This window comes from Molossus molossus, unplaced genomic scaffold (assembly GCF_014108415.1).
Source record: "Molossus molossus isolate mMolMol1 unplaced genomic scaffold, mMolMol1.p scaffold_m16_p_9, whole genome shotgun sequence".
NCBI lineage: Eukaryota > Metazoa > Chordata > Mammalia > Chiroptera > Molossidae > Molossus > Molossus molossus.
The window spans coordinates 71443188-71471019 of NW_023425403.1; positions in this window are offsets into that span (position 1 = coordinate 71443188).

Genomic DNA, 27832 nt, shown 5'->3' on the forward strand with positions numbered 1-27832 from the left:
CAGCTGGTGTGGCTTAGTGGATTGAGCATCGTTCCATGGACTGAGAAGTCCCAGTTTGATTCCTGGTCAGGGCACATGCCTGGGATTATAGGCTCGATCCCCGGTAGGAGGCGTGCAGGAGGCAGCCAATTGATGTTTCTCTTTCACATCAATGTTTCTATTTCTAAAAAAACTCTCTCTCTAAAAAAATCAATAAAACCTATTTTTAAAAAGAGCTGTTGTAGCTAAAGATGCAATGCAAATTTATTATTCAATACATTAATTATAAGGTACCTTTAAGATGTGAGAAGTTAAAAAAAAGATGACCACAGATTTGAAGAGAAAAAAATACAGAAAGCAAAAAGACTTCTAGAACACTGAAGTCTAATGAGCCTATGAGAGATTCACAACCACAAAGTCACAAATGAACATGAAATATAAGGTATTCTTAAGACATTGGAATGATAAAGAAAAACCATCTTGAAAATACAGCGAACTGGCCATGACTGGTGTGGCTCAGTGGTTGGAGCATAAGCTTGTGCACCAAAGAGTTGTGGGTTCAATTCCTTTTCAAGGGCAAGTACCTGGGTTACAGTACCTGGGTTGCAGGTTCCATCTTCAGTCTGGTTTGGGCACCAGCAGGAGGCAAACACATCGATGTTTCTCTCTCTCTCCCCCCCCTCCTTTCCTCCCTTCCACTCACTGTAAAAATCAGTGGAAAAAAACATCAAAATATCCTCAGGTGAAGATTTTTTAAAATGGGACAGCAAGCTGAACAAGTCATATACCAAAAACTTGGAAGAAACTTGGAAGAACAACGATTTAGAAAATATAAATGGGAAATTTAGCAAGATTTTAAGAGACAAAGTTAATATGTGCAAAAAAATGCATTTGTTATATTTATAAAAACATATATTTTGTTTAGAAATAATTTAGAGAGCAATTTTTAACAGTAGTGATTTTGAGAAAGTGATGTTTCGCCATTTTAGAGATGGTAAGTTAATATATTTTGGAATATTTAATAAATATTAAATCTCATTTTAGAAGACCATTATTTTGATTTAGAGTAAAATAAAATCTCTCAGAGAGAAAATAAAGTATACTTATCTTTAATAACAGATGAGTTTCCTTTCTTTCCTATGTTTTTATGTAATAATCTTGAATGTACTATCCACCATCACATTAGAAAATTTAGGTTGTAAAATGTTACACATGCCACAAAAATATATTTTTTACAATTATTCTATGAAACAGATATGATCTTGTAAGAATACATAATATTGAAGAGAGAAGAAAGGAATGATATTCAACCTAATTTATAAAATATTTATAAATGTTTTTCTTTTTTTAAATTAATTTATTTTTGCTACAGATATTTCTGCTTTTCCCCCCATTTACACCCTCCTCCCTGCTCCTGCCCTACTCTCCTGAACAGTATTGTTGTCTGTGTTCGTTGGTTTTGCATATATGCATATATGTTCTTTGGTTTATCTTTTCCAGCCCTCCCCAACCCCCTTCCTCTGAGTTTTTTTCAGCCTGATCCCTACTTTCATGTCTCTGGGTCTATTTTGTTCATCAGCTTATTTTGTTTATTATAATCCACAAATAAGTGAGATCATGTGATATTTGTCTTTCTCTGAATGGCTTATTTAGCTTAGCATAATACTCTCCACGTCCCTCCATGTCGTCTCAAGGAAAAGACAGCTCTCTTTCTTACAGCTGCATAGTACTCCATTGTGTAAGACCAACTTTAAGACAGGTGCCAAGAGAGCCGTCCCAGGTGTGAAAGGAGATTGCTGGGCAGTGGCTTGCAGATGACTCATCATCTCATCCTCCGGGAGGGTATTTTGACATAAAGTTTAATTTGAGAATCAGTTACCATCTTTAAAAAAACCCTATGTTGCTTGTTTTCTACCATCCCTGTGTATCAATTGTCAGAAATGAAACTAATCCGAAGTGCTTTTACAGCCTGCAGTTTAAAAGATAATGCTCATCCACCAAACTCAAATATGCACATGAATCTCCTCGACATGCTGAAGAAAGAACTTTCATTATTAGATTAAAATGATAACATTTTCTTCTCAAAATGTAAGAATAAATCCAAATAGTTCTTAACTATTTCAGACAACATGGAGAATGTAGCAGATGATATTTTCTGGGTGTGACTGGAAAGAAAAGATAAAAATAGTTTATATCTAATATTTAAAAATAACTGAAAATATGCCACAATTTTTGCCTTTGGAAATTAAAATAAGTTTAATCCTAATAAAAGTGGCATAATAGATTAGATTTTTTGGATTGAATGTTGATAAAGACCGGATGTATCAGAAAATACACACAGATTTTAGTTAAAAAATCATTGATGTTTGAAATTTTAATTAGCAGTAAGAGAATTCTAGGTGTGTCAAATAATATTTTACAGAGTGAGTTTGTAAAAGCTAACTTTAAAAAGAGGGAAACAAATATAAAAATTCATTTGAAAATGTATAGATGCTTATATTCCCCAAGTGACATTGATATTTAGAAAATGCAGAATAATTTTTATTCTGAACACATATTAATAAATGATAATAACCTTAGATTGATATCTGGAAATATTCCAATAGTATAGAAATTATTATATTCCTGAAATAATAAGTCACATAATATTCAACTACACAGTTACCTGATTTATGTTAATATAAATGATTAGTGGCCACTATGACAAGTTAATCAAAATTGTTCTCTTCATATTTCCATAGGGATTCCCATTTCTTGAGCATATCAATATAACTCATTCAAGTGGAAAATAAGCCATCAGTAACGGTAATTTGTATTTAAAATTTCTTTAAAATTCCAGCAGTGAGATACAGACTCCCAAGAAACAAATTAGAGTAGTCATGAAACATTGTTTATCATTTTGGCATCATCACAAACATTATTAAATGTCTATTTACATATGTGAGAATAAGATTTTGAATCACTATTGCTTGATGTATGAATAGAAAACTAGAGAAATCATTGGGTTTTAAGTTATGAGACCTAAAATATAGTTATGATTATACGAATTAGCATTATAGTTCCTCATAAACCACTTAATCCTTTTGGACAGACTATATATGGATTGGTTCATTTTAAAGAAAAAAATATTTATTATTTTATGGACTCCTGATTCTCTTACCAGATAATTTCTAATATATACAGACCACTATAATTGTTAAACAAAAACATCGATTAAGACTTTGAACTACCAGCACCTAGTTGAATAGAATGATTAAATGCATTTTGTGTAGTATCAAAAGAAAAATTATATTTAATGATATAGTGTAGTTCTCCTTCTCAGTGCTGCATTAAAAGACAACACAAAGCAGAAGATAAACGCACGGACGCAGGAGCTGGGTCTACTAGATTTGAATCTCAATTCTGACACTAGCTTTATCATCTTGAAAAAGTTATTTAACATCTATTCTTCGAATTTTCTCTCCTGTGAAATAAAAATGAGTTTTATCTCATAGTTGATATAAATAGTTAATAATAGAGCCTATTAGAATCTGTGCTAAGTGTTTTTTTCCTTCCCCCATGATTATTATATGCATTTTCTCCATATTATTAAGAATTACTGAAAAAAGATCTATTTGCCTTAAATACCATGCACTTGAAAGCAATGTTCAATATTTGGTCTGTTTTCTAATTCAGCAGGTGTAGAATATGGAATTGTGTGCCTGAAGTTTAAAATGTATTTTATAATTTTTAATATAAGTTCCATTTATTTTTAAATCTTTTTGCCCACCATAAAATCTAGAGAAAGCTGTGTAAACAGTAACCACACTGTGAATACTTTCTTCTTACTTATTGCATTGCACTGACTCAGATAAATATAAAATTTCTATGTAAAGTAGTGGAGGGTGGGATTTATGTTTTGACAAAGGTATACAGGGAACCTGAAATTGTCTCTAAGTTAGCTCAATTGGATAAATAAAATAAAATTACCTCATATTTACCTAACTCACACACGTGGCCTCAACAAACAGAAACAAAAAGCAAAAGGCTATTTTAATGGAGTTGACAAAGAGGAATGTCATAGAAATGGCTGTCATTCTTTGCCTTGTAGTCTAAAGGAAGATTCTCTGAATCCTTTGAATATATTTACTGGCAATAAATAAGGTGATAATGACTTACTTTGGACCATGGTTTAATTGTATTGTGGCTGCCCTACTTCAGCTATCTGTTCAAGGAAGAAGCCAAATAAATGATTTAGTCTTATAGCATTATAATGGCTATTCTTTTGTAAATCTTGAAATGACTGTTCAATTGATGTAAAAAGCATAAGTAACAGTTAAAAAAAAAAAAAAAGTGTATTAAATTGCTCCATAAAATCATTTTTTTCTGTACCTGAAAAAAGGACATTGCTTCACTAATTTTCGTTTGGACATGTGGATTCCCTACAATACTGAAGCTAGATACATGAAGAGTATGGCAAAACGGATTCCGCAGGTGATCCATGTTGGAACGTCTATCTGAACACATTTAGCAATGGCTTAGTTGTTCAAGACATGGTGTAGTCTGAGAAAATGATACTGATGAAGAAGTATGGACGCACTCTCCCTTTAGAGTTTTGCTAACACTTATTTTAAGGGTAATCATTTCCTTGATCATCCAGTTCCTGGGTGAGTTCTTCAAATGGGAACACATGAGAGAATTTCAGGACGACAGCTCTCCAGGGCAGCTTACTTAAACCAGTAATAACCTTCAAAAATGCGATAAGATATACAATCAATTTAAGAGGTTTTCAGGGGGAAAAATCATAAAAATATACATTAAAACAACGGAATAAGAGGTATTTGATTGCCACATTTCCAAGTACCACCAAGGCACGCTCAGATTGATGAATAATGAATGGGGAAAATCTGCCAGCTCAACGCTCATTTCAGCAATGTCCACCTTACTTGCAATGCCCTTCATTCCTTTCATCTGTCAAAATCTTTTTCACTTATCAAGGCTGAGCTCAATATTTCTTTTCCATAAAAATCTCTCTGAATCTGAAAGCCTTCCATAATTTTCTCCTTCTCTGGATTTCTATACCAATTTTAGTCTTCCTGATCTTGTTTAGCATTACAGCATATGATTTTGTTTTCAAATTCTATTGTTAGTGCAATAATCCTGTTTCACATAATTGTTTACTACTTCTATTTATCAGTACATGCCAAATTATAGGATCTTCTCAAATCTGAAAACATTTTGATCTTTTGTAGGTCAAAACACTGGAATACAAACTCAGAGACAGAAATTATGATGCAGGATATGTATTAGGGAGAGATTTATGTTGGGAAAGACATCTGTGGAAGAGGGGGAGGAGACACACTGAGGTGGGCGGGGTTAGGGTTGTGATTTAGTTTTACAATGATCTCAGATGATCCTGCAGGGAGCTCCGAAGCCAAGGTGGCACTTCAGAGGCTCCTTACATTGTAACAAGTGAGGTAAGGTTTTATATTCCCTCACTGAAGAGTCATTAGAGGTAGGCTATCCAGAGAAAGTTTAACAGATGTAGGTGGCATGCAACAATATTAACTACATATTCTTAAGTAAAAACTGGAATAAAAAGGAAAAGTCAGGAAAGCAATGAGATTGAATGCACCACTGTTAACAAAGGTACAATATGGTGCTATGGAAAAGCATACCAAAACAAACAGAGGATATAAAGTGAATCCATAGTTGCCCTTCTCTGCATAGCAAAACAATAATGCAGGATTCTTTAGACTTCAGTTCTCCAGGGGGTTGTGTGAGTTCTTTACCTAGACTGTATTACAGCCTACGTTCTTCATCTGCCCAGCACTGCTTTCTCTTACACACTTATTTTTCTAATAGCAGACTCTCGAATGAAATCCCTCCTTAATGATTTGTATCTCAAAATTAAGCTTAATAGCATAATGATGATGTCCTGGCCTCAGGAAATGGAAATATGACTCTGTTGCTTCTTCTGGATTTTCTGGAACACTTGAGTAGCTGAAGACCACTCCAAAATAGAAAGGTTTTTTAGTAATATAAATAAATTTAACACATTGAAGTTTTTACTATGCCATCTATAGCACATTATATTATATAAAAAAATGTCTCTGGACTAAGTCTTCCCTTAATGCAATGTCAGCTTCTATTGATAGGACAGCAAGAAGCTACAACTACATGGTACCTGTTTCTAGAGCATAAGCTAGCTGATCAGTATCACTTTAATGAAATGTCAAGACAGTAATAAGCTGCAGGTAGGAGCTTCAGTGGCTACTTAGAGATTATGAGGTGGTATAAAGGAGCAATAATACATCATGAGAGAAGTGTGTTGAAAGAGTAGTTATATGGATAAAAGTAAGAGTTTTTATCAGACATCAAAATAATTTAGAAGAGGAGATGAACACTTAAAAAAGAATTTAACAACAGAGAGGTCATACTAAAGGTTCAGAGGACATGGTATCACTGGAAAGGAAAGAAATGAATAAAAAGATTAGGAACATAAGGGATATGAAAAACTTTTTGAGGTATCATAGATGTTAAATAAATGGGTAATATAATAAATGTATTAACATAGATAACAAGATGATATTCTCAATTTAGTTTTAAAACTTTATGTGTATATGTGTTGAGAGTTTGCTTTGAACTATGGGAAATAATATACATTTGCTAAAACGTAACATTAATACAAAATACTTAGTGTATACCATATAATTTAATAGACATTGGGGATTCAACATATTTTTCACTAATTCCATAAATATTTGTTGAGTTTCAACTATTAACCACTAGGTGTTCTTGATGCGGAGGATACAGAAACAAAATAGCAAAAAAATAGTCTGCCCTTAGGACATTTACACTGCAGTGGATAAGTAATTACATTCTTGTAGATCTTTAATTCAATCATTTTCTAAGTTGTCTTCATATACTGTAAAGGCTCAAATATTAAAACCTGAATGCTATTCTCTGTAGCTAGGATTCTAGGGGAAAACGAATGTATACCTCTTATGAACACTAATAAGATTTGGAATCAGATGCTTAAATGAATGCCATCTTCTGTCCTTTCATAGATCGTTTCTTCTGGCAGGTAAACTAGGGTAGCTTTTCTACAAATTTCCAGTTCAGATTTGGATGTTGAGAGGCAAGTACAGCAGCAGCAAAAGGAAACATTCTTGATTCCAGCTTCATCACTGGAGCTAAAGGTGTATGTTCTTGATTTCCTGGCTTGTGTTGTGGTCTCATAGATTGTAGTTCTCTAGGTGAGTCTGTTATTTAGATTTTCCAGAACTGTTTTTGGAGACACAGCTCTTACAGACATTTGAACAATTCTGTTAGTATCTAATTACTTTATATAAAATATCTTCTTGCTCTAAATAACCTATATTTCTGTTTCCCTCACTAAACTTGCACTGATAGTGTAAACACAATGTTATTATAACTCAGGATGCTTATAGTATAGGGAAATAGGTTAGCACAAATCTCTAAACATAGGTTGAAGATATTTTTATTTTAAGTCACTAATTTAATTAGACTCAATAAATTGACACGGCACTAAATTAATTCAATTACATGAAAATAGAGTTCTGGAAAGATGGTGGGGTAGACAGAACTTTCCATACCACATCAAAAATGCAACTAAATTACAGAACAATTATCATTCAGAACTGCCTGAAATATAGCTGTACAGAAGTCCAATAACTAATAATCTATAAAAAGTAAGCCACATCAAGACTGATAGGCAGAGCAAAGACAGACAACTAGCTGGTCCTATACCCACATGTGGCAGTTGAAAACCAAGAGGGATATCTCCCCTGTGGAATTTCCCCTTGAGGAGCAAGTGGTCCCAGTCCAACATCAGAACCACTAGCCCAACATTCCAGTGCCAAGAAGTCTCTATAACTTCTGGGTGTAAAGTCAGTGGAGATTGTGGCTGAGCGAGACAGAGGGGCTCTGGAGTCCCAGGCAGTTTCCCTTAAACGGTCCATGCACAGACTTACTCAGAATCACTTCCTCTGAGCTCCAGCCCTGGGACAGCCGCTCAAAAGACACTAGGGACATCCAAGGAGGAACTGAATTGTCTAGCTTCAGGATGAAGGCTGGAGAGGCCGCTTTCTCCCAGACAGAAGTTCTGGCAGAGACCTCTGTTCCTTTGGTAAGCTCTTCCCCCACAGAGCTGCAGACAGACACCATATCTGAGTCTCCATCAACCAGGCTAACATTTTTTGGCCCACTCTGTGATGATCCCTGAAACCCTGACCCACCCAACTTGTGGCCCACTCAAGCCATTTCTAGTGGCTCTTCCATGCAAACAGCCTCTCTTGGCTCATGCTTTGACCTGTCCTAAAATTTCTCAAACAAGCAGCATCTGGCCTCTGCGTACCCTGTACCTCTTGCTAAGTGTACCAGGCCAGGCATTAGTGGCAGCCGGCCTGGGCTCACAGCTTGGCCTCTCCTCAGTACTTCCAAGCCCAGCAAAAGTAGCAGCCATTTGCAGATGGATCTATAGCTCATGCTGATGGCCACAGGCTGGGCACAGGTGGTAACTGACTTTACACTTCCTGGGGAGCCCCAGTGCCAGTGCACATGGGTCAGCTTCAGACAACTCTGGATTACAACATAACTACCTCCAGGAGCAACACACTGAAGAGCTACCTCAATACACACCAACACTTCACTAAAGCAAGTCATGTTTTGGTGATATCCCCGCACAGAAGCTCTTCCACTGTATTTGCAGCTGGTACTCACAGCTACTCCGCTTGGGGGTCAGTCCCTGCTGGTGATATGCCAACAGCAATCAAGATTCAACTACAACAGGACAGTGCACACAGGCCACCCAAGGGCACACCTGGAGCACCCAGCTAGGGGAGAAAGGATATGAAACCCATAAAAAATAACTGGTAAAAATGAAGGAGACACTAACTGAAATAAAGAATAAATTACAGAGAATCAACAGTCAAGTAGATGAAGCAGAGAATCAAATCAGTGATTTGAAATATAAGGAAACACAAAAAACTCAGAACAGCAAAGAAAAAAAAAAAAAGAATCTAAAAAAATGAGGATAGTATAAGGAGCCTCTAGGATAATTTCAAGTGTACAAACACTCACATCATAGGGGTGCCAGAGGAGAAGAAGGAGCAAAAAATTGAAAATCTTTTTGAAACAATAATGATGGAAAACTTCTCTAAAGTGGTAAAAGAAATAGGCATACAAGTTCTGGAAGTGCAGAGACCCAAACAAGATGAACACAAAGAGGCCCATGCCTCCTGGCTAGTGTGGCTCATTGGATTCAGTGTCACCTCATGGACTGAGAGGACCCAGTTTGATTCCTGGCCAGGGCACATGCCAGGGTTTGGGGGCTTAATCCCCAGTAGGGGGTGTGCAGGAGGCAACTGATCAATGTTTCTCTCTCACATTGATGTGTTTCTCTCTCTTCCTTTCTATCTCTCTAAAAAATCAATTAAATTAAAAAAAAAAAAAAAAAAATGAGGTCCCTGCCCTGGCCAATTTGGCTCAGCAGTTAGAGCATCAGCCTGTGGACCAAAGAGTCACCAGTTCAATTCTGGTCAAGGGCACGTACCTTGGTTGCGGCTCAGTCACCAGCCCTCTTCAAGGGGTAGCCAATCGATGTGTGTCTCTCGCATAGATGTTTCTCTTTTTCTTTCTCTCTCTCTCCTTCCCACTCTTTCTAAAGATAAATGAGCCCTGACCAGTTTGGCTCAGTGGTTAGAGCGTCGGCCTGCGGTCCGGAGAGACCCGGGTTCAGTTCCCGCTAAGGGCATGTACCTCGGTTGCAGTTTGTCCCCGGCCCTGGTTGGGTCTTGCACGTGCCAGCCACTCAATGTGTCCCTTTCACGTCGATGTTCCTCTCTCTCTTTCTCCCTCCGACTCCATCTGAACAAAAAAAAAAAAAAAAAAAATGTCCTCGGGTGAGGATAAACAAAAAAAATAAAAATAAATAAAGATAAGTGAAAAAGTAGCCTTGGGTGAGGATTATCTTTTTAAAAAGGGGCCGTGCCAAGACACATCATTATTAAAATGTCTAAGATTAAAGACAAACAGGATCTTAGAAGCAGCAGGAGAAAATCAGTTAGTTACCTATAAGGTAGTTTCAATAAGACTGCTGATTTTTCAGCAGAAATTTTGCTAGCCAGAAGCGATTGTCACAAAATATTCAAAGTGTTGAAAACAAAGACCTACAGCCAGGATTACTTTACCCAGCAAAGCTATCATTTGGAATCTAAGGACAGATAAAGAGTTTCTCAGACAAGAAAAACCTAAAGGAGTTCATTGCCACCAAACCAATATTATAAGAAATGTTAAAGGGTCTTCTTTAAGAAGAGGAAAAAAGATAAATATATAAATAATAAAATGGCAATAAATACATATATATCAACAATTAATTTAAATGCAAATGAATTAAATGCTGACTCTTCATTAGCCTGACTGACACCAATCAAAAAACAAATGGTGACTGGAGGGATAATAAAACAAGATCCTTGCATATGCTGTCTACACGAGACTTTCTTCAGAGGGAAAGACACACCCGAACTGAAAGTAAAGGGATGGAAAAAGATATTTCATGAGAATTGAAACAAAACAAAAAAACTGGGATAGCAATACTGATACAGACATAATAGACTTTAAAACAAAAGCTATAACGAGACCAAGAAGGATCCAGCAACTCCAGTTCTGAGTGTTTATCTGAAGAAACCCAAAACACCAAATCAAAAAGAAACATACATCCACCTGTTTATTCCATTATTATTTACAATAGCCAAGATATGAAGCAACCTGTGTCCATCAGTAGATGAATGGATGAAGAATTGGCGCATATATACAATGGAACATGATTCAGCCATAAAAAAGAATGAATCTTGCCATCTGAAACTACAAAGATGGATATAGAGGGTATTATACTAATAGAAATAAATGAGAAAGAAATGCAAATGCCAGATGATTTCACTGATAAGTGGAATCTAAAAAACAAAATAAATAGCAGAAACATATTTATAGCTACAGAGAATATTTTGAGGATTTCAAGATTGAGAGGATGGGTAAACAGATGAAGGGATTTAGAAGTATAAATTGGTAGTTACAGAATAGTCATATAGATATAAAATACAGCATAAGGAATATAGTTAATAACATTGTAATAGCTATATATGATGTCAGATAGGTACTAGATTAGTTGAAGTGACCACTTCATAAGTTATATAAATATCTAATTATGGGGTTTTATACTTGAAACTAATATAATATTATACATTAACTGTAACTTTAAAATAAAAAAGAAATAGTCTGATTTACTTTGTTAGATAAATACAAATAAAACACTCTTTTTTCCAGTTGTGCCTACACTCAACTAGTTTCAGTTATAAAAATAAAAAACAAAGCACAATACTGATCAATTCCTCTACTCATTATCAGTAGACTTTATTTTCCAATACAACCAAATAATACAACGCTTCCCCAGTTCCTCAGTAAGAGGTTTTTGGAATTCTTTCACATTCACTATTTGACTTTCACAAAAACATCATGCTAGAAAGTACTTTATATGTGAACATGCTAAAAAGTCTTCCTTTCTTCTGGTATATTTATCTTTCAACAATGTCTTCCACCTTTAATTTTATCGATATATCTTCATTTATTCCTGGATCAAATAAATTTTCTCTTTTCAAAGTTTTAAATGTTTATTTGTATGTAACTAGTATCTATCAGCCTTCATAAACCTTTATAAATAAATAAGGTCTGTTCGGCTTTAAACTTTTCTAATTTCTGCGTAGTTTAGGCTTCATTTGAATGTCAGACGTGTCATTTGCTTATATCCGAAGGTAATAAACCCAGAGACAACATTCTTGTCCCACTCTGAGCCGTTTGCTTATATTCTAGCATAAGGATCTTCCCCATCCCTCCCTAGAGGAGTGTTTCCTAGGAGAATGAAGGTCGATTTGTCTCTCTGGTGGAGAAGCAAGTATACAAAAGAAAATCTCAATCTTACTAGTCATCATGAAAATGTAAATTAAAACCACATTAAAATAGCATCTTAAATCTGTCAGGATGGCTAATATTTAAAAAAAAAAAAAAAAGACCGCAAGTATTGGCAAGTATGTGAGGAATTAGAATACTTATATGCTATTTGTAGAAATGTAAAATGTATGGTCACTATGGAAAACAGTGTGGAAGTGCCTCAAAAAATTTAAAAAGGAACTAGTATATGCTCCCACTTGTGGTTATCTATCCAAAAGAACTGAAACAGAGATCTCAAAGAGAAATTTGCACATATATGTTCACTGAAGCACAATTTATAATAGCCAACATCTGGAAACAACCTAAATATGTATCAATAGATGAATTGATAAAGGAAATGTTTTATATATAGAGATACATATATACACACATATATACAATAGAATATATATATACACACACACACACAATAGATTATTATTCAGCCATAAAAAAAAGAAAATTCTGCAATATTGACATCATAAATGAACACTGAGAACAGTGTGCTAAGCGAAATAAGCCAGCTGACAGAAAGACAAATATTGTATGGTTCTATTTATGCAAGATAATTAAAATAATAAAATCCATAGAATAAAAATAATAGAGCAGTGGTTTCCAAGGGCTGAAGCAGGAGAAAATGGGGAGTTATTACTTAACAGGCATTGTTTCAGTCAAGCAAGATGAATGAGCTCTAGAACTCTGCTGAACAACATTGTACCTATTAGTAACTATAATGTACCTTTAAAAGCCTATTAAGAGGGTAGATCTCATGTTATGTGGTTCTTACCAAAATAAAATAAATTATTTGTTATAAGTAGATCAGCTATAATACTTAATGATGACACTTTATAAGCTTTCACATCAAAATAATGAAAAGATACACATGTTTTCTCTCACTGCTATTTCACAGTGATATGTAATGAGAACAATAAGTACAATGAGAAAGAAATGACTTGGAGAGAGAAGTTTGAGCAACAAATTAAATAATTTTTTTTTTTCTCTAGTGAAATTGAGACCAATGAGTTGTATGGGGAGACCTAAGCAGCATGATTGTCCACAAATATTTTCAGTAAAGTCGGCTACAGCTCTGGCCGGTTTGGCTCAGCAGTTAGAGCGTCGGCCTGCGGTCCAGAGAGACCATGTTTGGTTGCCACTAAGGGCACGTACCTCGGTTGCAGTTTGCCCCCGGCCCTGTTTGGGTCATGCAGGTGGAAGCCACTCGATGTATCCCTTTCAGGTAGATGTCTCTCTCTCTCTCTCTCTCTCCTTCTCTCTCCTTCCCACTCTATCTGAACAAAAAATGGAAAAAATGTCCTTAGGTGAGGATAAAAAAAAAAAAATCTGCTACAAAGCATGAGCCAATAAATGCCTCAAAGATGGCCCTTTGATATCAGTGGAGAAACAGTGTGTTATTTAAATATAGTACCGGTAGAATTGACTCTTTTATGGAAAAAATTACATGAGATATATGCCCTACACAAATAAAAACTAACAGCCTTAAATATGAAGATCAAATCTTTGAAACTAATTAAAAATATTAAAAACTACCTTATGTCCTCAATAAAAGTGTAGAAAAAAAACCACAATTCATTGAGGTAAGAATACATTAATTTGAATACACAAATTTTAACATTTATTCACAAAAATGTCATCATAAGCAAAGTGAAATTACAAGCCTGAAATGGAACAATTTATTTTGCCACATATTATTAAAAGCAAAAAAACAAACAAACAACAACTAACAATTGAAGATACTGGTGAATAAAAAAAACAAACATTTAACTTAAAAAAGAAAGTTGGGTATTTTACTCCTCACCTGAGAACATGCTTTATTGATTTTAGAGAGAGAGGAAGGGAGAGGAAAAGACAGAAAAAATTTGATGTAAGAGAGAAACATTAATTGGCTGCCTCCCACGCATGCCCCAATTGGGGATCGAACCTGCAAACTTGGTCTGTGCCCTGACCAGGAATCTAACTCACAACCCTTTGGTGCACAATATGATGCTCCAACCAATTGAGCCACATAGGCCAGGGCCAAAAGAGAAAATTTTATAGGATAGGATGCTCAGCCTCATAAAAATTAGAAAAATGCAAACCAAAATCTTCAGAAATAATTTTACATACTTCATTCAAATTAACAATCTGTACAGAATGTGTGATAAATACAAGTATTTGAGATATGCTTAAATTATACTAATGGAATTCAGAATTTGTACATTGGTTTGTTTGTTTGTTTGTTTGTTTTCTTAGAGGAAACTGTAAGTTGATAATACTGAAAGATGATGAAACACTATATTCACTTCTAGTAAAGACCGTAGAGATATTCTCATGCATCTGCCTAAAACAAACACATGTGCGTGTAATCATTAGGACATTGTAAAATAACTTAGTACAATAGGAAACGTAATGAATAAAATATATATTTCACAGTAAATCATATATAAAATTTAAGTGACATATAAAGTATATCAAAATAAATTCCTAAACCATAATGTTGAATGATAAATTATACTGTGGAATGATAAACATTCTGCAAAATATAATTTAAAAAGAATATTCAGATGTAGAAATAGTATAAAAGCATCCAAGAGAATGTTAAATATCAAATTTAGTATAGTGGTTAGATAAAGAAAGACAAAGGAGGAGGGTAATGTTTGATTGCTTCTATTATCTTATAATATTAAAAAAAAACTAGAAAGAAAAATAGTGGATATCATGGTTATTTTTTTTTCTCCTTTTGAAGATTATTATAATAAAGATGACTTCAGCAAAAAACAATAATTACAGTTTTAAGATAGTCAATTAGTTACTATACATTTGCTGTGATGTAAAGTTCTCTAAAAGCAATAAACACTTGCTTCTAGTTAATTTTAAAGACCTTTGGTTCACTGTTATTTAATTTCTAAAGCAATTTACATGCTAATTAAAACCTTTAGTACCTGCACTGAAGGATTCTATCAAAAGCAACTTAATTTTTTATGAATCTGGAAAATAAGTCTGGGTTTTAGAAAATTAGAAGTAATAAAATGTGATATCTGGGGAAACACTGGATTACAGGGCTAAAGTGGTTTTCTCATAAGCCACTTCCTCATGTTAACCTTTCTCCTCAGGTACAGTTAATTATCAACGATCCATTAAACAAAATGTGAATTTAAAAGAACAAATGTTTGCAAACAAGCCCTTAAGATCTTTCCTTATTTTCCACAAAGTCATGAGCCTTTTTCAAAGAAATATTGATAATTGGCTACAAATCCCTTATTAAAAAAGGTTAAATGATCTGTATATAAAAGGTATTCATCAAATAGTTTTGCGCAACAAGGAGATGTTAAATTGGGGTGGAATTTGAGGCTATGAATGGGTGAAAATGTGTGGTCCCTACTTTTAGGTACTCAATTAAGTTTAATTTATTTGACTATGTTGATATTAAAATAAGGAAATATATGCTCAGAAAAAGTCTCTGTTAGGGGACTACTTCAACAAAAGCATCAAATCCAGTCCAGTGTAACAATAGACTGTGATTTAAACTATCAGTCTCTGGTTCCACCCCACATTAGTCATGTAACCTTGAAAAGTTATATAACTCCTTAAGATCATGATTTCTTGATTGGCTAATGAAACTAACACTGTCTCATAGAATTGTTGTTAGTATGAAATAATGTGATCCATTAATGTGCACGGTACAATGCTTGGAACTGTGATTTTATTATTTATTATTGGGTCCTTAATTCAACATTTTCCAATGCCAGAATAATTATTTAGTAAGTTGAATATTTTCTACATCATATGTTATGGGTTGACTATTAAACTTAGAGCTCAGTTTATGAATAAATCATTTAATTTTAATTCTGATTTTAAAAGTCTACATTAAAATATGCAGCACATTTCATCAATGTGGTTCCTCATATATGAACTATATTTTGAATTAAGATTAAAGTCAGCTCTGAGCCATGTGCAGTAATCCTTCAGTATGTGTCATATACAGGGAGAATTTTAATTCTGCTGTTCACAATAAAATTTTTTAAAAAGATAAAAAAATAAATTAAAAAAGACCCATTTACAGTGTTATAAAAAAGAGACATAGGTGAATATTTAATAAAAATGACATGAATTTTAAACACCCATATTCATGCTATAATTAAATACCTGATTACCAGGCTTCAGAGATTATATTACTCTATGAGAATTTATGTAAGATAATAAGCTATGGAATAAAACCTAAAAATAAGAGTGAGAGAGTTATGAATTGCTATGAAATTAGAAAACAGTATCAAATGGTGAAATAGCATATTCAAGAATGCCATTAATTTTAGAAGAAAAAATGACTAAAATATCTGTTGCTATATAAGCATTCTGTACACTCCTTTGTGTAATATTTATAATTGCCTTTGGAAATATTTGTCTAATTGTTGAAGACATGGCTGTATATTTGAATATTTACTCACTTAAAAAAATGCAAATTATACATTTTCATGATAAAAAGCTAAGAATTTCCCCCCTAAATTCTATAGGGACATAATAAAGGGTATTCAGATGGAAAGTGACATGATTAGACTTGATATTTAGATACATTATTTTGTCAGCTTTGTTAAGGGAGAGAGAGATAGAAACATTGATGTGAGGGAGAAACATCCATCGGCTGCCACCAGCAGGCCCCCTACTGGGGATTCAGGCATGTGCCCTGATTGGGAATGGAACTAGGACCTCTCAGTCCATGACAACAGTCAATCCACTGAGCCACACTGGCCAGGCTAAACTGACTTTCTAAATATTACACTAGCCCTTTTATACACTCCTGTGGAAACTTTCAGGATTCTCCATGTCACAGAGAGAAACTGCAGTTTTTCGGTCTATATAAAATGCTTTCCAGTCTGGTCACAGCTCTACCTCCCCAGGCTCAGCCCCTGGCACTTTGTCCCTCAGATATTTTAGCCATAACTAGTTATGCCATTCCCAGAAATGCCAGGAATTTTGGTGCTTCCATGTCTTTATACATATGATTATTTTTTTATTTAATAGTTGTCCTTCCCCAGTCCATCACTATATCCTGCAAATCATGCAAGAACACATCTCTGAGGCTCTCTGTCTCTTATTAACAAACTCATCGTCCTTGCCTTCTGTCATCTCTTAGACTGTGAGAAGATAATTCTGACACGCATCACACTCCACTACAATTCTATTAGTCTGTCTCTAAATATTATTCTTTCTTTGTCTGTATCTAAATATTGTTTCTTGAGAGAAGTATGTTTTATTTGTCTTTGTTTACTTGGTACCTAAAATTATTATTTGCAATTTCTCAACTAATATATATATAGTTGGGTTTTTTATTGATTTTTAAAGAGAAAGGAAGAGAAGAGGGAGAGAGAGAGAGACAGAAACATTGATAAGAGAACATCGATTGGCTGCCTCCTGCATGCCCCCCAGTGGGGATCGGTCCCACAACCTGGGCATGTGCCCTGACTGGGAATCTAAGTGGTGACCTTGTGGTGCATGAATCGACACTCAACCACTGAGCAACACCAGATGGACACTCCTAGTTAATATTTTATTTTAAAAAGAATTTTTTTCTTTATTGATTTTAAAGAGAGAGGAAGTGAGAGGGAGAGAAAGATAGAAACATCGATGAGAAAGAACATTGATTAGCTGCCCCCTGCAGGCTCCCCAATGGGGATTTGGCCCACAAGCAAGGCATGTGTTCTGACTGAGAATTGAACCAGTGATCTCTTGGTGCATGGGTCAACGTTCAACCACTGAGCCACACTGGCTGGACTCTCAATTAATATTTTAAATTGAATGAATAAATTAATAAATTAATGAAAGGGTGAGACAGTTTTTGTATAGCTGAGCCCTTGCCTTATAATCTAGTTCTAATAATTGGCCACTGTCTTTTTTATTCCATATTTAAGTTTCTTCCTTGAAACCTGCTCAGTATTTCTGCTTCTCCAACTCTGGGTCCCTACCTTATAATCCAGTGTTCTTTGGGAATCAAGTTATATTTTGTCTTTTGTATTCTTAGTAGCTGTGAGCAGTATCATGTTCATATTGAATTCCCTAAAACAACCATCACTGACATTTTGTTTTTCTACTGGATGTCACTGATACCCACTTATACACCTGTTTATATGTGTCCATTGAGCCTTCAACAGATGTCATATTCACCTCTGAAAATGTATTCAGTGTCTCAGTCCTGGATTGGATATCATTTAGTTTTTTTTTGTTTTTTTTTTATCATTTATGATTTTTATCTCTCCATAAATTCAAAAGACATGTATTACCAATTGGATTGTGATAATATGTAAGTAAATAATTTGGGAGTGCATATACATATATTTGCATAAATAAAAGTCCACATACTATAACCAGGTGGTTAATAATTTACTTATAAAAGTAAATGATTGAGTTATTTTGAAAGAATCTTATCTTCAATGACAAGATGATAACTCTCAAATAGCAGATAATTTATTTTAAATGATTTTTCAGTGTTAGTTATTTTAGATGACTTAAAGGGATCACATATTTGTTTAGTATTAGTTCACACACATATATTTTAATTTATATTTTCAATTTATATTGAGAGATGAAGAGCAACAATGTTTTCAGTCTGTAAAATAACACATTTTATTCTTCAAATTACGGAGAATATGGAAGACTTTAACTGCCAGTTCAAACCATTGTGCTAGAGAAAACTGTGTATGTATAAATTGGTTAATTTATTTATGAAATAGTTTATATAGTTACACTAGCTTTTGAAATTAGTTAGCATTGACTGAAGGTTTTTTTTTTTTTTTCCAAATAGACAATGCTAGATGTATATAAAATGCCAGTATTTTAAAATAAAAAATTTAGTATATGTACTACTGAAGTGAACACATTAAATAAATTATTAGGACATCTTTACAGAATTCTATGAACACTGAATTTTTTGTAAGAATAGTTTATTGATTTATTTTAGAGAGAGAGAAAGGGAGAGGGAAAGAGAAAGAAAAAAACATCAACGTGAGAGCAAAACACAGTTGGCTGCCTCTTGCATACCCCCTACTGGGAATCGAGCCTGAAACCGGGCATGTGCCTGACGGGAATCGAACCAGCCACCTCTTGGTGCATGGGACAATGCCCAACCAATTGAGCCACACTAGTCAGAACTGAATATTTTTATTACATGCATTATAAAGTTCTGCTCATGAAATTTTGCTTCAACTGTAAGAGAGAGACAGTATATGAGTACACAAAGAGTTCCTTCCTCTTGAGAATTTAGGGAAGATGGAAGGGAAACTATTTGATTATTATTATGATTGGTAAATTACTATTACATTTTAATTTTGTTTAATGCCTATTAATTAAGCTTAAGTGATTAATAAGGTTATTATCATAGAATCTTATATCCAGAAGAAATTTTAGTAATAGTGACCCTTTAGATGCATGGAGTTTATTAATTTGCCTTAATTTATAAAGCACTTTAGTGTCAGATCTAGAAACTTCTATTTAAGTATTTTTACATATATACATGTCATAGATATGAAAATGTAAAATTTCTTTATCAAGTTTTATTTACATATAGTATGGTTTGATTTAGATATCACGTTTACAACGGACCTTTCTTGTACCAATTCTTGCTAAGTAAAGTAATACAGTATTTCTTAATCAAATATAAACCAACATATCTAGCAAACTTACAATTAATTAAAAAATTTTCAATGTATTGATATCAGTGATTTTTAACAATTTATGAGTTGTTGGATCATTTAACAAAATTATAGTACTAGCTCAAACATCTAGAATGTGAGAGAAGATGCAGAATTGACTATTTTAGAAGAAAATTTTTATAAAAAATATTCTAAAGTTATAGGTGAGCCTTTTAGGTGGAGAATGTGAGGGGCTGTTTAAGACTAACTGAACACTGATGAAGTTAATGTCCTAATTATGGCTTTTAAGATGATGCTTCCAATGTGTATTCTACAATGTGAACACCCTTTCTATGAATAACTCAACAGGAAAATAATCAGAATTGAGTACAGTTGTGCAAAGGTCTTCATCTAATATCTCAATTTTAGGTAATTATAGCATAAATGAGCATTTTAAATGGGTTCCTAAAATCTTATAATAAAGTAACCTACTTTATATTTTAAACAATGACTATACAAACTTTTTCTGCCCAAGATTTTATAGAATCAATAAATGTTCCTTGTGTAAATAGTATCCGTGATTCAATCATTTCAATGTGGCCACATAGAAATACATTCAATGCTGTGCAAAAATGCCAATTTTGTGAATTATGTATGTTTACATCTAAATAAGCATCAATAAAACCACCAGTTGAGTATCATGCTAACAAATTTTACTCACGAAATATGTAATCTAATTGTGAAGAGGGGCAAAGAGACTTCGGGATCTTAGTCGACTAATGTATATATGACCCAGAAATATTTATGAAAAGTAACCTATTAAAAGGTCAATGTATATATGCTATTGAAATTTTAAATAACAGAGTTATCTTTTTTCACTAAACCTTGATAGAATATCTATGTGTGCCAGGAACAAAAATACAAGAATGAGTAAAATAGCCTGGCTGGTATGGCTCAGTGATTGAGCATCGACCCATGTACCGAAGTCACCAGTTCGATTCCCAGTCAGGGCACATGCTCAGGTTGTGGTCCCAGATCCCCAGTGGAGGGCATGCAGGAGGCAGCTAATTGATGTTCTCTCATCAATGTTTCTATCTCTCTCTATATCCCTTCCTCTCTCTCTCAAAAAAAAAAAAAAAATCAATAAAGAAAAATTATTTAAAAAAATAAAAAATGAAATAAAATAAATATAGCTCTTGAGGAAGTATAAGTATATTATGGTGTATATATAGTAAATTTTATTATATATATATATATATATAATTATATATATATATACTAAAAAATAAATTTCTACCATATGATACGGAGATACTACTCTTCTTACATGCCATGGATTGTGATCAACCCATGCTTGCTTAGAATCAATTGGCCTTATAATTCTAAGTACTTAATATGTGTCCAATGCATGAATATATATATATATTATTACAATTCTCTAGTGACCAGAATCTGACCTGCTTATGGATCATATATCTCTTATGTGCTCCTGCTTTGCAGTATAGATTAATTTAGACATAATCCTGAAAGCAAAAGGAATAAAGTATAAGTCTCAGTTTGGGTATAACAATGCCATAAGCTGAATCATACCAAGTGTGAGAGTCAAGGGAACAAAAAATTCACCCTCTTTGGGAATGCCGAGAAGTTCAATCGGCACTAGCATCCTCAGCGTATGGAGGAAGCTACACAGAAAAATCTCTGAAGGACATGTGTCTGGCACAATTTTGCCAGGGTAGAGGTATCACAGTTTTTTCTCCAAGATACTCATTTTTGTCTGTCAGAGGCATGTAGGCAAATTTACCTTAGAGATTTCCGAAGACCAGCATAGGAATATTAGGTTTTCTTTCCCAATTAAAACAATTATTTTGGATTAAATGTGCTATATATTACACGACCAAATCAACACCAGTCTGTGATGATGTTTAAGGGTATTCTTTTAGTTTAAGGATCTTCTTATAAGAATTACTGCAACAACTCTTTTTTTCAAAATGTTTTCCAGATCTGAACAAGTCACCAGTTAACTAAATATCCTTGATTCATGGTGTTCAAATTTTGGTTCATGAGATAAACATGACCCTTTAGTTCACATTTTGTTACTGTCGAGTCTACTTTTTAAACTCAAATAAAAAACTCACTATCTCTGCTACAGGATCTCTCCTTGCTTGATTGTGAGTTGCGAAATTTGCCTTTGGTAAACACCTGAGATGGTGTCAGTTACGACGACGTCCCTGCCATGGTTGCTTGAGACCAAAGAGTGTTCAACAATGGAAGCTGCAACACCTAACCAGAAGACAGACTGGGATGGAGTAAAGGTAGCTCTGTGATGGTTGCAGTCTGTGATAGACACCAAAAGGCCACTAGAAATTAAAGCATAGGAGGTGAGGGTCAAGCCAGCCCTCACTTGTTTAGAGACAACAGATATCATAGCCAGGAAAAGTCACACTGCCTCTTCAAACAATGATTAATGCTGTTAGGATTAATCTTCCTAAGAAGAAAAATGCCTCTCTCTGCACCAGAATGGCAAAGGTAGTAGCATTCAGAAAGTAGCCAGATGGACGACAAATGATGACAGGAAGAATCACCTATTCTTGGAGTCACGTATCTCTTTCACAAACATGAAATAATGCATAGGTAGAATTTGGTTAAACAATCCATTCCACATCACGATGGCCACATGGAAAACATCTGTGAAAGTGTAGAAGCAGCAGTAGCTGAATCTGCCTAAGATAGACAGTGTCATGAAGGAGTTTACACTTGATTCTGGAGAATGCTAAAAAAAAAAAAACAAACAAACACGGAGAGCTATCTAAGTATTGCTTCAGGAAATAAAAGTAATGTGTCCAGATATTGTGTGAAAAAACGTTGTATGAACAGGGAACAGTGGGAACGTAGCGTGGGGTGTAGCGGTGTACAGGAAGGAATGGTTTAAGTTCAGAATGAAAGAGTGGCAGGTTCTAGTTTATGAAATAATTGATCAGCTGTGCTGTGAAATTTAAAATGCGTCTTGTAGATGATAGGAGTCAATGAAGGCAATTGAGTAGAGATGGTAGTGTAAAGGTTATAGACTATAGATGAAGAAATATAGGCAATTAGGCAAGTTAGGAAGCTATTACAATTTTCTCAAAGGAAAATAATAAAATCATTATTCCAACAGTAGAGAAGAACTGTTGAAACATTTTATTGTAGTAAGAAATTACTTCAAAGTATAAACTTTGTAAATAAATCACAGACACGCAATACATATCTATCCCACTGTTCTGTGTCCTCTTTCATTACTTCATTTCATCCATGTCTGGCAGCCTATTTATCCTGAATTTCAGTTCTTATAAGCACAATATGTGTTTTGAACTCTGTGGTTTTGATTTTTTTATTAAATCAAATTTGTTTTCTCCCAATCTGTTGAACAGATAAAACATTTATACATTTTGTTTACGATGATAGAGTATAACCTCAAAATTGGTTCACTTTTCCCAAGGGGATTCTTGTAGCATTTCTGACAAAAACTAATTCTCACAGTTCCAGTTAGAAAACCACTGGATTAGATAATTACTAACATCCTTCCAGCTCTATTGTGCTATTATTCTCTGAAGATATGATTATTTCTGTGATTGATTTCTATTTTTACACAAGGTGACTATTCCCAGGAATAATCTCACTCACTGTGAAGGATGGTAACTTACATTAGTGGATGAAAATAGCAATATGCAAAACTTTTCTTTCTAAGTTTTTGATTACACTATTGTAATTTGTCAGTGAAAACACTCCACGTTAAAACTATAATCAAGTAATTTTACTGATTATAGAGTAAGCCCGTTCTGTCACAAATTGATGACCACTATATATTCCAAAAAACAAATTCTGTATACAAGAGGAAAGTAAACTATAGTTATAGAGCTATTCTTTCAGGTAATTATTATGTATCAAGACCTATTGTTTATTAGTCTTTCTTAATTTGGTCCAAACAAAGATACATTATTATCAAAGATAAATCTTAACTCAGCCACTTGTCCTTCCATAATCAGATCATTTATAAAGCATTGATAGTCTTTAGATGTCTTAGTTCAAAGGAAGACCCTAGTTCCAATAATATCAGAGAAAAATATGCCTCGTCTTCCCATCTGCTAGTGGAATGGGGTTCTTGGGGTACTGCTAGAATAAGCATTTCTGGAGGCCCCTACATGAGATATGGTAGAAAGCTGTATTTTCATGGAATGACACTCCTCGGTTTCCAAAGTCCCACTTCTCTTAGTCCAGATGTAGAAGTGTAGCTGGGGTTTCAGTAGAGCTAAATTCAGAGCCAGTGTTCAGAGTTTCCTTTCCATGTTGGAGCTGGGTCCAGTCCAGCATCGGGTTAGTTGCAGTTCATTATTCCATTGTGTGGGGGGGTCTGCTGGGCTGTGGGCCACATGGGAGAATGCCAGGAAGCCAAATGTGAGCCATGAACCAAGCATGTCAAGAGAAACCAAGGGCATAAGAGTGTGAACTGCTCAAATTTCCACGTGCTTGCAGTGGCCACAACCATTCTGGCCAACTATTTCTGTCCTCAGGTGTGATTCACAGGCCAATGTCTTCCATCTGTCATCTGAACCTTGCTGGGCATGTGTCTATCTTTCCTTTGTTGGGTCCCCTCTGCTAGTCTTTTGCAGGGAAATTGTCTATAATGTCTGACCTTCCTTTTGCTCCTTTCCTATGATTACTAACCAGCTCATTACAACGGTATTACCAAATCCCAGTGGACATGAAGACGTGGCCCCTAGATCTCTGTTAGTGGGATGACTTGTTGACCCAGCTGCCAGTATACAGTTTCCAGTTGTTATAAATTTCAAGGTTTGACTCAACTTCATAGAACCACTTTTACCAAGGGTGTGGCCCTCCTTGAAGGACCTGCATCAGTCAAAGGTATAAAGATCCAGCCGTTTTGAGCCACTGCAGGACTACTCTGACGGGACATATTGTTACAGGCTTCCTGATGAGGTTGACTGAGGTTCGGCAGGACCTGTATTACAGGGTGACTTCTGCCCAATCCTGCTTCACTTTTTTTTCTTTTGCACGAGAGCTCTACCTGATAAATGTCCTGAACACTAAACTCCATCAGGGCATCTACTGCCATAAAACAAACCTGAAACATTCTATGTGATGGTTTTACATTCGCTTTTGATTTTAGCATCTGTCATTTTGAGGATATAGCTAAAATTGATAACAAAATGTTTTTTATTACCATTGTATGGTAATAAACACACACACACACACAGTCATACACACACACACACATAACACTCAGATGTTCAAAAAGTCTGTGCACTCATTTCTTAGAACATAAACTTATCACTCCAAGTCCCAAATTTATGTGTCTACTGCATTCTTAGTAACTTGTATTTAGTCTTGGGCGGCACTAAACACTTTGTATTTTAATTGTCTATTTTTTTCTGGTAGACTGTGATGATACTTATAATATGTGTTCAATAAAATATTTTGAATAAATGAATAAATTACATAAGCTATTATTATAACTCACTGTTATTTTTTCTAAAAACTCGACAGATTATGTGCTACAAATATGAACTTTATATTTTTAATTTTATAACAAAAGCTTATGTGATACAATAATTTGAAAGTATAATTGTATTATCATAGCATAGTAGTACATCTTCATTAACAAAATTTCCTTGTTTGAATATTTACTATTACCTAGAATTAACTATACCTATATCTTGATAGATATTATGAATTTTGTAAATAATGTAATAATTTCTCTATCAGTGTTATTTAGAATTAATATTTAGTTATTTATATAAAAGTTTCTAACATTCAACTTAGTTTATTTATTTTTTGTTTGTTTTCAGAAGAGCATACAAAACAAATTATTGCCATATTCATTAGGGTAGGCTAAGCTCCTATAGAAAAAAATCAAAAGAGTAATGGCTTAAAAACAAAAATAGAGTATTTCTTGTTCACGTAACAATTCAAGGTGTGGTAGTTATTTATATTAAGACTCTTTTGTCACCTGTTGAATAAAAAACCCCAACCTTTCCTTTGGAGGTTATAACCACCTCCTGGGGTGTTTCTGTGGAGAGCACATTATTGAGAATGGCTCACCACACTCAGGTTCCAGAAGGTAAGACAAAGAATACATTAAATTAAATTAAAAGGATATCTAGGAGGAATACTTTTTCCCTTTAAAGTCCTAGAACAGTGAACACAGTGAAGATTATTTCTGTTCATATTTCATTGTCAGATATTTAATCATATGGCCATAGCTAATCGTAACAGGGCTATAAAGTGTAGCCTATACATGAATTTAGAAAAAGTATAAAAACAGATACTTCTAGCACCAACAACCTTAGTGCTTTAAAAACTCTACTTTGGAAAAAGTCAAGTATTTATAAAGTAGGGGATATAGTATAAGAAACTCCAGTGTATACAGCTTGAGACATTGGGTCAATCACATTTAATGTAGTCTCTGCCCACTTTTAAAACACAGATCTGACATTATCTCTTCTCACTCATAAAACTTCTTTACCTATCTCTGATCATTTACCTGACTTCTTTTTTAATACATCACCATTAAATTATATCCCCCCAAATTAATAATAATTTATCACCAACCAGTAACACATTTATATTTAAATTTACCTGATTGGGAAGACCAAAGGTTGGAAGAAAGGTAACAACCTCTCTCTATCTCACAACTTTGACTCTAGACTGTAAATGGATTGTTTCAGAAACTAACTTGGGATTGAAAAAAATATATAAAAGGTCAATTTTCAGTCATATTTAGAAGCTTAGATTTATTCTTGTATCTTGTATTCTTGCAAAGACAGACTTGCAGTGTTCAGTAAAACATTGTTGAGATTCTCATGGGAAAACTGCAAGCAAAGCTGATTCCCAGGTTCTAATTCTGGATGTTTGTTTCCATAAATCTGAGTTAAGGTCTGGAAACCATTAATTTTAATGAGTGCTCAAGTTATTTTAATTATATTTATTTAGAAAACAATGTATGGAAAATAAGGAGAGAGTAGTAGGCAGAATTCTAAGATAGCAACTTAAGTTGTGTACACACAACTTCTCCCCTTGTACGGCTATACACTAGAAACTCTTGTGAAGGGATCTTGCAGAATAATTAATGTCCCACATTAGATTACCTTAAGATAAGGTAATAGTTCTGAAGGGCCTGACCTAATCGCATGGACCCTTTCATTCAGCATTTCCTCCAGCTCCTTGTGGAAGGGAAAGAGATAGAGGTGCTCCATGTGGTCTGAAAGACAGCACGGCTCCACGTTGAGAACTGCTCTGGGCTCCGCATGAGAAGGAAATGAGTAGCCTCTAGGACTCGAGTGCCCTATAGACAAAAGCTATCAGGATATTGGTGACCTCGGTCATACCGCCACAGGGATATAAATTCTGCCAATAATCTGTGACTGCTATAAAAATAACCACAGACCTGGTGGCTCAAAATAACAGATATTTGTTCACTCCCAGTTCTGGAAATCAGAAGACCAAAAATCAGTGTCGCTGCATCTCCATCTACCACGTGAATAACCTCAAGATAATGACATCTACAAAGACCTTGCCAGATGAGGTAACATTTCTAGGCTCCAACAATTAGGGTGTGAGTAACTGCTGGGTGCCATTTTTCAATTTAGCATACATAGCCAGTGAGCTTAGAAGAAGACCTCAAGGAAACTGCAGTTCTAGTAAGCATGGGTTTCAACCATAAAGACCTGAGCAAAGAATCCAGTTGTACTATGCCTGGGCTTTTGACTTTCCTAACTGTGAGCTAATAAGTGAATGTTTTAAGTTTACTAAAGTGGTGGTTATTGTTACACAGTAGTAGAAAACTGTGACAAGTACCTTTCACAGACACCAGAGAAATATTATCAGACAGCTCTCTGTGTCACAGGAGAGGGCTGTCTCCAACTTTGATTCTTGTCTCCTCATATAGATGAAGGTACATGAGAGACCTTGATTGTGTTGTGACAAAGCCAATTCGTTAAAGAATTAAAGCATGCACATTTATTTAAAAAGCAAGGGTAGCAAATCTATTCATCTGGCTTATGTAGTGCAGATGGGCTCTCAGCTAATCTGAAGCGTGAGTGTAGTAGGGGTTCTAGGGTTAGGTACCCTTTAGTCTATAAGGTTTTTTTTTTTTTTTAATTCCTCTTCTAGATATCCTGGTACAGATTAACTCTGAAGATCTCCCCTTTTCTTTGTTATGGCTTTTCCACAATTTATGAGAAGCACCTAGCAAT